The sequence below is a fragment of the Vicugna pacos genome, chromosome 3 (assembly GCF_048564905.1).
Source record: "Vicugna pacos chromosome 3, VicPac4, whole genome shotgun sequence".
Lineage (NCBI taxonomy): Eukaryota > Metazoa > Chordata > Mammalia > Artiodactyla > Camelidae > Vicugna > Vicugna pacos.
In genome coordinates this window covers 94,728,776-94,741,218 of record NC_132989.1, presented here as the reverse complement: position 1 = coordinate 94,741,218, position 12,443 = coordinate 94,728,776, and the positions used below count along the sequence as shown (strand labels likewise).

Here is a 12,443-nt window from a genome sequence, read left to right as displayed (position 1 = left end):
TTAAATGGTTGTTTTTTTGAAGTAATAACTGAAACAATTGATTAAATCGTTATTAAGATTCTTTTGCACTGTGTTTTTTGGCTTAGGATTATTATAGGGAATATTTGAACAGCTTTTTCCTATATTGTTACATTGTATGATTTTTTTGAAATTTATTGAAGCTTGCTTTATAACCCAGCTTATCAACTTTGGTAAATGCTGTATGTGCATTTTAAAAGAATGTGTATTCTAATGATGTTAGGTAAATATTCTATATATTTTTGTCAATTATGTCAATTGGTTCATTGTATTGTTCAGATACTCTAAGTGATTTTATGTCTACTTAGTCTATCAGCTGCTGAAGGGTATGTTGAAGTCTCCTACTATTACTGTAGATCTATCAAGTTCTATCCATTTTTGCTTTAAAATTATAATATCTTCCAGGGGGAAGACTTCTTTCTTCTTACCAAATATCTCTCTTTAGTAAGATCTATTTTTAGTATTAAGAGTTCATAAGAATTAGCTATTTGTAATATTACAGAGAAAATTATAATGAAAAATCTTATAAATTAAACTGTAGATGGTGTTATTTAGGTGAAACACTTATATTTTAGATAAAAAGAACATTTTTGTTTTTAGGTTATTTTGTTTTCTATTTTTTTGCTTTCTGATAGTTATAATCTGCCTCATTAACTTTCAAAATTACTGTTCACATTTGATATTTTATGTTTTCTAGAATTAATCTGTAGAAAAACAGACAAAAGACATAATTTTAAATCTGTAGCACAAATTAAAAAATAACTTGATCTAAAAGGAAGTAAAAATTGGGAATATACAGAATATGATTGAAATGGGATAATGCATTTGATTAAAATTCCTGATAAATGTAACTGTAGTTTTGTTTTTATCTTTGTCTTATTAGCTTTCCAAATACTTAAATTATGTATGTTTAAAGTCACATTCCTTACTTCAGCATTAGGAAGCCAACTTCAGCAGCTAATCTAAATTAATAGTATCCCATGGTCAAGTAAGGTTTATTCTAGGAATGCAAGGATATTTTACAATTAGAAAATTTTACCATTAAGAAATTTTCAATATAATTTGATATTTAAAAAATGAAAGGTGAGCTCACAGCGAAAAAAAATGTGAAATGAATATGTGTATGTTCATGTATAACTGAAAAATTGTGCTCTACACTGGAATTTGACACAACATTGTAAAATGACTAACTCAATAAAAAATGTTTAAAAAAATGAAAGGTGAAAGAATCATATGATTTTATTATATAATAAAATTGACATTTGATAATTTATTAGTCTTTCCTAGTAAAAGTTCTAGGAATAGGAAGAACTTATTGAAACCTGATAAAGACCATTTACAAAAATTTAAAGTAAATATTTTATTATATATAGGAATACTAAAGCTACTTGCATTTAAATAGGAAGTAAGGCAGAGATGCCTACAGCTATTTAGAAACTTCATGCAGTATAGTTAGGTAAGAAAATACATAATTGATATTAATGTTGGAAGAAAATAACAAAAAGCACGGAGGATCTAGGCTACTCTGGTTAAAAACTTAAGCTGAATAAAAGCAATTGGAAAAACAGGAAAACTTTTGTTCTCAGAACTCTTAAAGATCAGGCTGAATGGTGGGCTCTAATAGTCGCTAACACAGTAACTTTTATGAGGTCTACAGAAGCTTTTCCCAAATTGATTTCCAGGATATATAAATTAGTAGTCTGAAGAAAGATATTACACGATCAAAGAAGTTTAAGAAACTTTGTTATATATTCTGAGGTCAGTGATCCACAATAAACATTTAAATCATTTTGAATAGGATATAAAGAAACCTATTTAACTTTGTTAATCCTCTAAATAGTTTGGGTAAAGTATTAAGGCATGACATTATTTTAGTGGGTATAAAATGTAGTTTATCTGATTCCTTAAAAGAGCAATTCTTTAGTTCCCTGTCCAAATCACTGACTTACTGGTATGTTATACATTTGAAAATGTGCTCCAATTTCTTTTATACTATACAAATTGGGCTGTCTTTGTCCATAACTCTATGTGAGGATAAGTGGGGTTTAACCATAGATTCCTCCCTCCCCCCCATTATACATATCCTTTACCACCTTTTAGCTAATTCTACCATTAATAAATTCAGGTGGTTTGCAGTTTGATTGACTTTTTCTTGGCCTTTGACTCTGAGTAGTAAGTAGCAGTGGGCTAAGCTATAGGAGATCAGTCTAGATGTCTAACTCAATCAACAAATATATATGTGCTCTGTGTGCCAGGTATACTGTGTGATCTAAGTCTCTGCCTTCGTGGGGCTTACATTCAAGTGGAGGTGAGTGCTGGGAGATGGACAAGGTACAGATACACTAATAAATTAATATAGTTTTATGTAGTAATAAGTATTAAGAATAAAGTAAAGTAAAACAAAAGGATGGAGAATAGAAGAGTCTACTGCATATAGAGTAGTCAGAGAAAACCTCTGAAGAGGTGACCTTTTAGTTGAGACTTAACACCATGCATGTGAGGCATCCTCAGGGAAAAAAGCTTTCCAGGCCAAAATAGCATATTTCAAGACCTTAAGAAGCGAATGTAATATAGCATATTTAGGGGACAGAAAATCCAATTTTACTGACAATTTGTAGGTTGGTAGGAAAGGTGGGAATGATAGTAATTGAATTTGGGGAGGAAGGCAGGGACTAGATCACACAGTGATCATACAAGATGTTGAAGGTTAAGGTATAATTGGCTAGGATTTTAATGTAATTACAAGGCAAGCCATTGAAGAGTACTAAATAAATCTGTACCATATATTATTGAAAAGTCAAAATCAGTAGGAATGATTTAATACCTCTTTAGAGACTGTTAAAATTTTCCAACAAGATAACATTGAGATAATATCTAACACTTATTGAACACTTTGCAGTAAACTTTATATGTGCTAAATAAGCACTTTATCCTATGTTTTCCTTCAGCAATGGAGTAGGTAGTAATGTTATTACATATTTCAAATGAAGAAACCAGTTTTGACTTTCCCAAGGACACATGATTCCAAGTGTCTGAACCAAGATGTGAACCCACTGCGTTAGGTACTTTGTGACTGGTTGTCACAGTTTATGGCAGTTGATTCATAGATGCACATACAAGATAAAAATCCCTTCTATGTAAGGAAAGGTTACAAAAGCTCACTTCCTTAAGAACACTGTGCAGTACTGTTCCCCATTGACAGGACAATTTCCCTTTACCTTGGAGTCTCTGGTAGGACACATCAGTGTTGATGGTACTACATTATCTGACTGTGATGATGCTCATGAAAGGTCCACTGTTGTTAGGAGTAGATTTTTACACCTCCTGGATAATACTAATTGATTTTTGAGATGTGGAGCCATTTTGGCTATACTGGGGGCTGGCCTGACACAGACAGGGGTAAATTATATTTACTCCTGAGAATTTTCCTCCATTTCTCTTACCAACTTGGAGGTTGGTATGGCCTCCCCAGCCCCCTGCCCCACATTCCTAAGCAAAAACTAAACAAGGAAAACTGTGTGCTAGGTTAAATACCTCTTATTTTAAGATTTTTTTGAAAAACAGTATGATGGATTTGGTATATAACTTTATTAAGTTAAAGAATTTTTATTCCATTTCTAATTTTATCATAGCTGTTGAACTTTGTCAGATGCTTTTGTGGAGTATTTGATATAATCTTGCCCTTTTTTTGCTGTCCATTTTTATAGAGAAGTACATTAGTGCATTACAGAATGTTAAACCATCCCTGCTTTCTTATAGTAAATCATTTGTGATCACCTTGTTTTTTTATTTAAAAATATATTGCTCTATTTAGGAAACTGGTATTTTATGTACAATTTTAATTTTATATTAAGTAAAAGGAGAATTTTGTGTGTGTGTGTTGTTTTTATTTGGTTATGGAACCAAACTTATGTTGGCTTCTTAAAGTACAGCAGCTTTTCCTCTTTTTCTGTTGTCTGCACCCATGTCCAAGTTCATAAACATGGCTGTACATAAAAATCTCATGGAACCTCTAAGGTTATCCAACAATGTGAATTGAAGTCCATACCTAGGCTTCTAATATCAGTATTACTTTTACAAGGTTTGTTTTATTTCTGACTTCAATTTCTCATATTTTTTTTCTGAGAAAATGTGTTTAATAAATTTAGAAGACATTTTAGAAATAAATGAGCAATTTAAAAGATAATACTTTGATAAAAATTTTTTCATGAAAATATCCATGATACAAGGTTCAGTGTACTAATATTGCATCTGGACTGAGTTTGCTCGTAAAGGAAGGTGAGTGGACCTGGACATATGAACAGAGGAAGTGGGGAGGAGATGTAAAAGAGCATAGAAATGGGATCTTGGGGCCTCAAATATTTCTTGATGTGAATCAGTTTGAGTAAATGTACTTAGAAGTCTTTTTCTGTAAAAGCAAGAATGTGCCTTGAATTGAGGTGTCAATATTTAAGAACAGTTGCCAGCTATCTACTCTAGTAGCTCAAGGTAGTGTGTATATTATCTTTGGAGATCAAAAGCTTCCATTGTTTAAAATAGGCAATTAGGATCAAGAATCATATTTTTGTTTTTTACCCTAAGACATTAGGGATAAAAGATTTTAATTTTGTTATTGGAGAAACTCTGGGATAACACTATAAACTAAGTAAAGTTGGTGATACTTTTTATTATACCCTAGTGTAATTGTGAAATGACTATTTTATCATGTGACATTATAAAATATTCTAAATACGTTTTAGGAAAAAAAATGAATATCCATGGTATATTGGTTACTTTCCTTCATACTGGAAAACTACATGGATTGTTAGGAACAACTGGCATCTGATAAGGCATCGTCAGAATTCTTAGGTCTGATACTATGAAATTCATCCTGAGTTAAGAAATATTCCTATCATTTAGGAATTAGTTCAGTGGGGGCCTTTCAATAAAATCTGCTCTAATACTTTTTTTTACTACATACTTTTTTAACATACTTTTTTACTACATTATGCTTGGAAGTTAATGTTAATGAAAACCAGATGGTAATGAAGATAAAAGATAAAAATGCTATCCAGAGGAAGTAATTCCTATTTGTGAATTTATATGATGTGATATGGAGCAGCTTATAATTTGAATTGTAGTAGTGACTGAGTGAGAGTACAGATGATAACAAGTGTAATCCAAGTCCTTATTACAGAAAATTTGTACTAATCAAATTACAGCTTAGCACAGAGCTCTGTGTATACATACTGGTGAGTGAATCAGATGTTTTCCGTTATACACCTTGCAGGTCTTCCATTGCTTACCCAGGAGTTTGTATCACAGAGGAATTTGTTCAGATCTGTTGTGACTGCTTCTGCTTCTACATGCAGTTAATGATGAGGAAAATAATGAAACGCACAAACATTTCACAGTGTGTTACTGCAGAAAAACAGGCAGGATTAGGTAAGAAACAAAACAAAAATAAGAGATGACAAAACTTCACAGAGTAATGTCCCTTTCCACAGTCAGGAGAGAGAAGAAGTATAGAAGAATAGGTAGGAAATGGCAGAGCGCCTAGTTATTAAAACAAAATAAAATAAAATGGGCAAGAGAAAATGGGTCTAGACTCAAGTAAAAGAGGAAGACTTTTGGTAGATATCACAAAATAGCCACAAGACACATTTGTGTAAGCATTTGTGAAAAATGATTCCCAAGTACTGAGTGAGTCTTTGAAGGCTAGAATTCTGCAATAGGAAAGAGAGAATGAAGGAGAAAGGAAGGGAGGTAGAAAGAAAGGAATAATCTAAAACAACAATAAAGAGACAGTTTTGTGGACAGTTGAGGAATTTGAATATTAGGTGATATGATGGATTACAAAAATGGCCACAGTTCTTCATCTTTCCTTGTGTCCATGCCTTTTGTAATGTGACTTTGCAGCTACCCCCATTAAGAGGTAGAGATTATTTCCCTACGTTATGAATCTGGGCTGGCCAACAGAAGATGGCAAAAATAATAGTGTGCCATCTCTGAGCATAGGCTTCTTAAGGGTTCTTGCATGCTTCTGCTCTCTTGAACCATGGCATTGCTGTCTGATCAGGCTCCAGCTGCTGTACTGGAGGGTGAAAAATCTGGTGGAGAAGATTGTCTCCACCAGTTGTCTCAGCTGAGGCTATCCTAGACCAGCTTACAGTCAGCCAACTCCCAGATTTGTGAGAGACCCCAACCTAGATCAGCAGAACTGACCACAGACACATGAGTTGACTCAACTAGGGCAGAACCATGTCCCTGACTGACTCGTAGATGCATAAGCAGTAATATATGCCTGCTGTTTTAAGCCATTAAATTTTGAAAATGTTTTTGTTATGCACCAGTTGTTAACTGATACAGATGATATCATTGCATCATGTTATATAAAATCATGGTTATATAGAAAAATATCTTTGGTCTTAGAAGATTCCAGCTGATGAATTTAGGTGTGAAGTATCATGAGATATACAACTTATTTTTAAATGGTGTAGAAAAAATAAAGAGTGTATATTTGTGTGTGTGTGTATGTGTTTATGGAGAGAGAGATTGAGAATATAGAAGTTAGCATATTTGGTATTCATTGGAAAAGACATATGGCTGCTTATTTATTACTCTTGTAACTTTTTTTGTAGCTTTGAAGCTTTTCCAAATAAAAAGTTGGGAGGATCTTCTTAATATGCCATCCATCCCACCCCCCACCAATTTTTCATCTAAAAGTTGAAGATAAGATGGAGTAAAAAGGGTCATAAAGATTCTAATTTGTTGCACTCCACTTAATCAAATTTTTTCTTGGATTTTTTTTTTTCAGTATATTTTAAGTTTCTGCGTATCAGTACTGACTTAGATTGTGAGAACCTAGTGATCAGGGATTGTAGCAGGATTTCCTAAGTCTGTTCCTAGTAATGCTCATACCTGTAGAGTGTCCATGGAGAAGGGGTTCCTTAGTCCTTGACTTGGAGTCATAGTGCCAAAGACAAAAGTCCAGTAAAGATCCTGAAAAATATATTAATGAAAGAAACCAACATTTTCTAAACATACTGATACAACCCCTTCTCTCTCTTATAGCCAACAATACGTGTTACACTCTGGGTGTAGTGTTTCTGGGAATATAGTTTGGAAATGAAGATTGCCACTAGTAAATGCTTTTCATGGTGGAATTTAGTAAATTATAGTTTTAAAATTTGGTTGCAGCTTATAAAGATGAATTATACAAATTAAAATTTTTGATGAATTTTGGTGTGGCATAATAGAAAGAGCATGCACTTTTCAGTCCCAGAGGAAGTTGGGTATTCTACCACGCATCATCATTGTGACCTAGTAATTTACCACCGAGTTTACAAGCTTTTGCTGGAAAGCTGCTAAGCAGATTTGACGTGATTTTTATAATCAATAACATAAAAATAATTATAAAATTCTCAAAGGAACAATGATTCACATGGATCTCAGAAAAGTAAGCTTTCTATAATTCAAAGGGTTTTTTCCTATTTACTTATTTTGGGGGGAAACTTGAAAAATATATTGGCTTCCTTTGTTATTTGTAAGTGCTTTAAATATAATTTAACATCATTTATAAATTATTATATTGTGGTATAATATGCCTCAGAAAGTGTTGGCATATATAGGCCTATTTACAGCTTTTTGAGTTCTTGATTGCTATTTTTATTTTTGATTTCCCCTGTTAATTGTTACTTCTTGCTGGTGTTGGTGTGACAATCTGTGTAAGTGCCTTAGTTTCTCCAGTTTTTTGCTTCTAATAAGCTGTAGACTGGGGCTAGAGCTAGAGTGGTTCAGGCTTTTTAGAATTTATGCAGAAGAAGAAGGAATAAGCAATTTGCATAGTGTAGAAGTTATATTCTTTAAGCACATTAATTTTTGCCATCTCTGGCCACTAGGAGACTTTTTCTTGCTTACTTTCTAGTTCTGGGCAGAGTTTTGTACCGTCCATGCGGCAACATAAGTAAGGTGGTGTTTATATTCCTAATGGTTCTTTTTTGGTGATCCCCTTACAGAAACAGAAAATGTAGTGTTTTCGGCTGTTAACTAGACTTACTGTAGTGCTCATTTTGTAATCGATACAAATATCAAATCATTATGTTGTACACTCAAAACTAATATATTGTTACATTGTATTAGTTATACCTCAATTAAAAAAAAGAAAATATACTGTTTAGATCTTATTTTTGTACTATCTGGTATTGCTTTTATCCAACTTAATTTTTTGATTCTTTTATCTAAGTCTATTCTTTAATATACTTTCATAGTCTTTCATTTTAAAGCCGTAAGGATGCTTTTTAAACTATTTTTCAAGAGCTACCAGCATTTAAAAATTTAATAGTTTCAATTTTGTTTTCATTGTGTGAGTAATTAAAAACATGTCCATCTTTTTAAAGCATGTGTTAATAGACATTTTACATGAAACTTCATCAAACTTCAGGATAATTTCATCAAAAATTAATTAGGATTTAGCAGTCAGTAGAACCTAAATCCTGAAAATATTCAAACTTGCTGTTAATGGTGAAATGTGCTTATAATAAAAGACAAAGTTTACGCAGATACTTTTTAAAGTTCTTTTTCTTCATGAGTTCTGAGAGTAATGAAAATCTGTTCTCAATTGCTGCTTTAATTAAGATGTGCACGTTTTGGTATTAGTCTGATTTAGTTTCAACTGACAAGCTTTTTCTGTCGGCTTGAATAGGAGAAAAATGTACATCTTTTAAAAATTTTGTTACAAATTCATTTAGTTCATATAAATTCCTTCCTCTCAAAATACTTTCCTTTTACTCAGCTCTATTTTATTTCTATTATACTGAGAAACACACCGTAGGTAAAAGTCTATAAGATTTTAAAATAATAGTAATAACCCACTGCAGAGCTACCAGGACAAATTCTTTAAGAGGTTAAGTTTAGAATTTAAAATTAGGGTTTATGGTTTAGGTTGCCCTCTAAATATCAACATTCTGGTTAATATGTGATCATCACAGTTTTAAGTCTCTGCCTTTGATTCAGTCATAGAATCCTTAAAGTTATTGTCTGAATTATAATTGTTTAAATATAGAAAGGATTTTTGTTAGTTTATTTTTATGTGTGCTAATTTGTTACACAGAAGATTGAGGATGGAATTTTATTTGTTGTTTGTAATCTATTTTATTTTAAATGGAAAATGTCAGTGTTCTCAGTTCCTGTCATGAAACATAATGCTATGAAACTCAAAATCCTAGAAATGTATTTTAATTGGAAAATGAAGTTAGCAGTTATTGAGGACCATGAAGTATTTGGAGCTTTAGAACTATTTTTCTTTTAGGAATTGGTAAGAGCATAAAATAGGGCTTTATTTAATCAGTTATTTTGAAGTGATTTGAAAATAACACATCAAAAACAGTCTAGATTATTAATTATATTTTGGTTTTATGGTGATTGAAAGTAATTAGATGCTGGTCTAAAGTAGTCAGAGCACTAGATTCAGAGGAGAAATTTCATGCATGAGTTTATTATTCTATTTACTGGTGTCATGGTTTGGCTCACTATTAAACCTGACATATAATTTTTCAAAAAATCTTCATAATTTTTTAGTATTATTAATGAAACATGTAGAAAGTCTTTTATATTCATCTTTTAAAGTTGAGATATAATGTCATTTATATTTATAATTCAAAATAAACTAACAGAATATTACTGGGGAAGTTGAATTTACTGAACAGGCAAGAGTAATTTATAATTAAGCATTTTAATTTTATGTACATTTTAATTTTTAAGCTCTTGTTATGCCTGAATAGCCTGTTTGATTTATAATTTTTCTAGTACTTTCAACTTACTTAGATTTTTTTTTATCATATGGGTAAGTATAAAACATCATCTTGTATCTCTAGGAATTATGCAGAATTTAATACCACATTATCCTTGATACAAGTTTTATGTGATTTTTATACTAAATGTTGCTCATGTGTACTCTGTTGCCTATGTAACAAGGGTGAGATGTTCACATCTTTAAAAATGTTGGCAGAAAGTTTGATAAAGTCCAAATTTATGTTTTACTTTATTTGCACTTTTCACAGTTATTAATCAGTAACTTGTTTTGGTGATGGGAACATCAATGCTAAACGATAATTTCTATGTAGGGATTATAAACTGTGGAGGATGCTTTTTAGTATTTTCTTTGTCTTGAAATCTGTAAGAAAAACATTAATTTCATCAGTACCTCTAATCAGTTCCATTTAAAAGTATTTGTTCTTTTATAGGAGAATGTAGATGTTTTCAAATGTTGAAATGTATACTTGTTTACTGGCATCCAGAGGTTAACCAAGGATTTGATAGAAGGTAGTCTGGATTTCTTCTGGGTATTTCTAGGCCAGGCAAGGTAGCATCTATATAGTCAGTCCAGTCCATGGGTGACTGAATAGATCTATATGTACGATTAATACACCAGTACTCTTGTAGTGTATGGTGACCCTCTTGGCCATTTATGGAGTAGTTGTATATGAAGAAGTGTAGTGTTCCTGTGAAAACTGATGAGCTGAACTTAGTTAAGGAATGGGAATCAAAGGTGTTTCCATATTGTGGATTGTATTTCTTGAAACTCATAATTAAAAGTAAAATGATGCTTTGTTTTGACTCTGACTTTTCTTGAAAGACTTGGCTACAACAAGTGATTTTTCTTCTTTATATTATCCTTTCCATCTCTTTCCTATATTTCTGTGACTACATGGCAATTTAGATGTATACTGTTTTTGAATCCCTTCTTTTCTATTATGTTGTATAAGCCTGTTGAATCCATTCCCAAGTTTGAAAAAGTTGTTACCTCATCTTTTCAGTTTCACATTGACAGAATTGATGAAGTTAGGGTGGCAAGTTTTCAGGCACTTTACTAGGAAGTGTGAATAATGAGTTGCCCTTTTCCACAGCTTCTTTCTAAATCTTCTAAGTTTATATGACTTTGTAAAACTATTTCTGTCTTATAAACTATCCTTTCTTGTGATGGTACTTCTAAAATTTGTCTTGATGAAAATGTTAAATTTTGTTACTGCTTTTTAAAAAGGCTCTAAGTGAAAATAGTTTACTCTTCCCTTGATAATACTTTTCTGTTATTATAATAGTAATAAAATCAAGTAGACTGTAGAGTAGAAAGATCTCATAAATTATTAAGCTTCCCTTTGATACATGTTTCCTTAATGGGCTGTGTTCTATTAATTTGAATAAAACAAATGATATTTTTGGAAAGCTGTATAACTTACCAATAAATACAGCTAGCACAGACTTATTTAATGACACTTCATATGGTCACTTAAATCTTGCAGTGTTTTCATGAAGGAAATAAGACTCACTGATGACATTCTTTCCAACAAAAAATTGGTTATATAGCTTTATCTCTGCATAGATTAACTAGAAAGGTAGGGCAGCTTCTGGTATATATCACATAACTATGTTGTAGTTAACATTCTTTATCTTACCTAGGTAGTTTTACTTATATGTCCCAAATAGGCTGAAGATTATGATTCTTTTTCATAACTCATTATATAATTAATTTTTTTCACAGAAAAATGTATTCTTTGCAAACACACAACTTTTAACATCCTTAATTCTTTTCTGCTCTTGTTGTAAAGCCATTTTGTCAACCAGCAAATATTTATTGATAACCCACTGTTTGCGTGGGCTCAGCTAGACATTGGGGATAAATAAAGCAGTTCCTGCTCTTGTAGAATTTAAAACAATGAGGAGATAGACATTTGAAAGTACTTATGAATAAGTAGGTAATAATTACAAAGTGGTGTGAAACACCAATATATGAGGAAGACCTAAAGTATACTGGAAGGTCAGTAAAAACTTCTCTGAGGTTGTGATGTTTACGCTGAGATGTGAAAGATGAATGGTTATTGGTAGGCAGAGAGGAGGGGATGCCATCCGAGACAGAGGAAGCATCATATTAAAATGCCTATTACAGAAACTGAGAGAAATCCAACATCACTAAAGCACAGCGAGCAAGATGGAGAGCAGCATGAGATGAATTTGCTGAAGTAGGTGGGGGCCAACTCATGCAGGGCCTCACAGACCATGTTGAATAACACATTTGAATTTTATTCCAAGGACAACTACAAGAGGTTAAAGGATTTTAAAGGTGAGGGGTGGGGAGTGACGCAGTCAGATTTACATTAAGAAGAATTACTCTGGCATCTCTTGGCATCTCTATGGAGAATAAATTGGATAGGTGAAGGTGGGGGCAGTTGTAACCATATTCTAAGAATTGTATTTATAATGAATGGCTTTCATGCTGTTAGGTTAGTGATTCTTTTTTTTTTTTTTTTTTTTTTGCCTGTAGAGTCTTTATATACGAAACATACTCCTGTCTGTAACACTGCTCATCATTTGTAGTGAATCTAATCTCCATCCATATGCTACCCATCCCTCAGGTGAGACTCACTGAGCCAGTCCAGCTCTTACCTAGT

General features: G+C 32.3%; 1 protein-coding gene across 1 annotated transcript in view; it reads left to right on the top strand.

The window, feature by feature from the left end:
- Nucleotides 1-12,443, top strand: part of WDR70 (WD repeat domain 70) — a 234,542-nt gene that overhangs the window by 91,702 nt on the left and 130,397 nt on the right. The gene's annotated exons all lie outside the window — the stretch shown is intronic.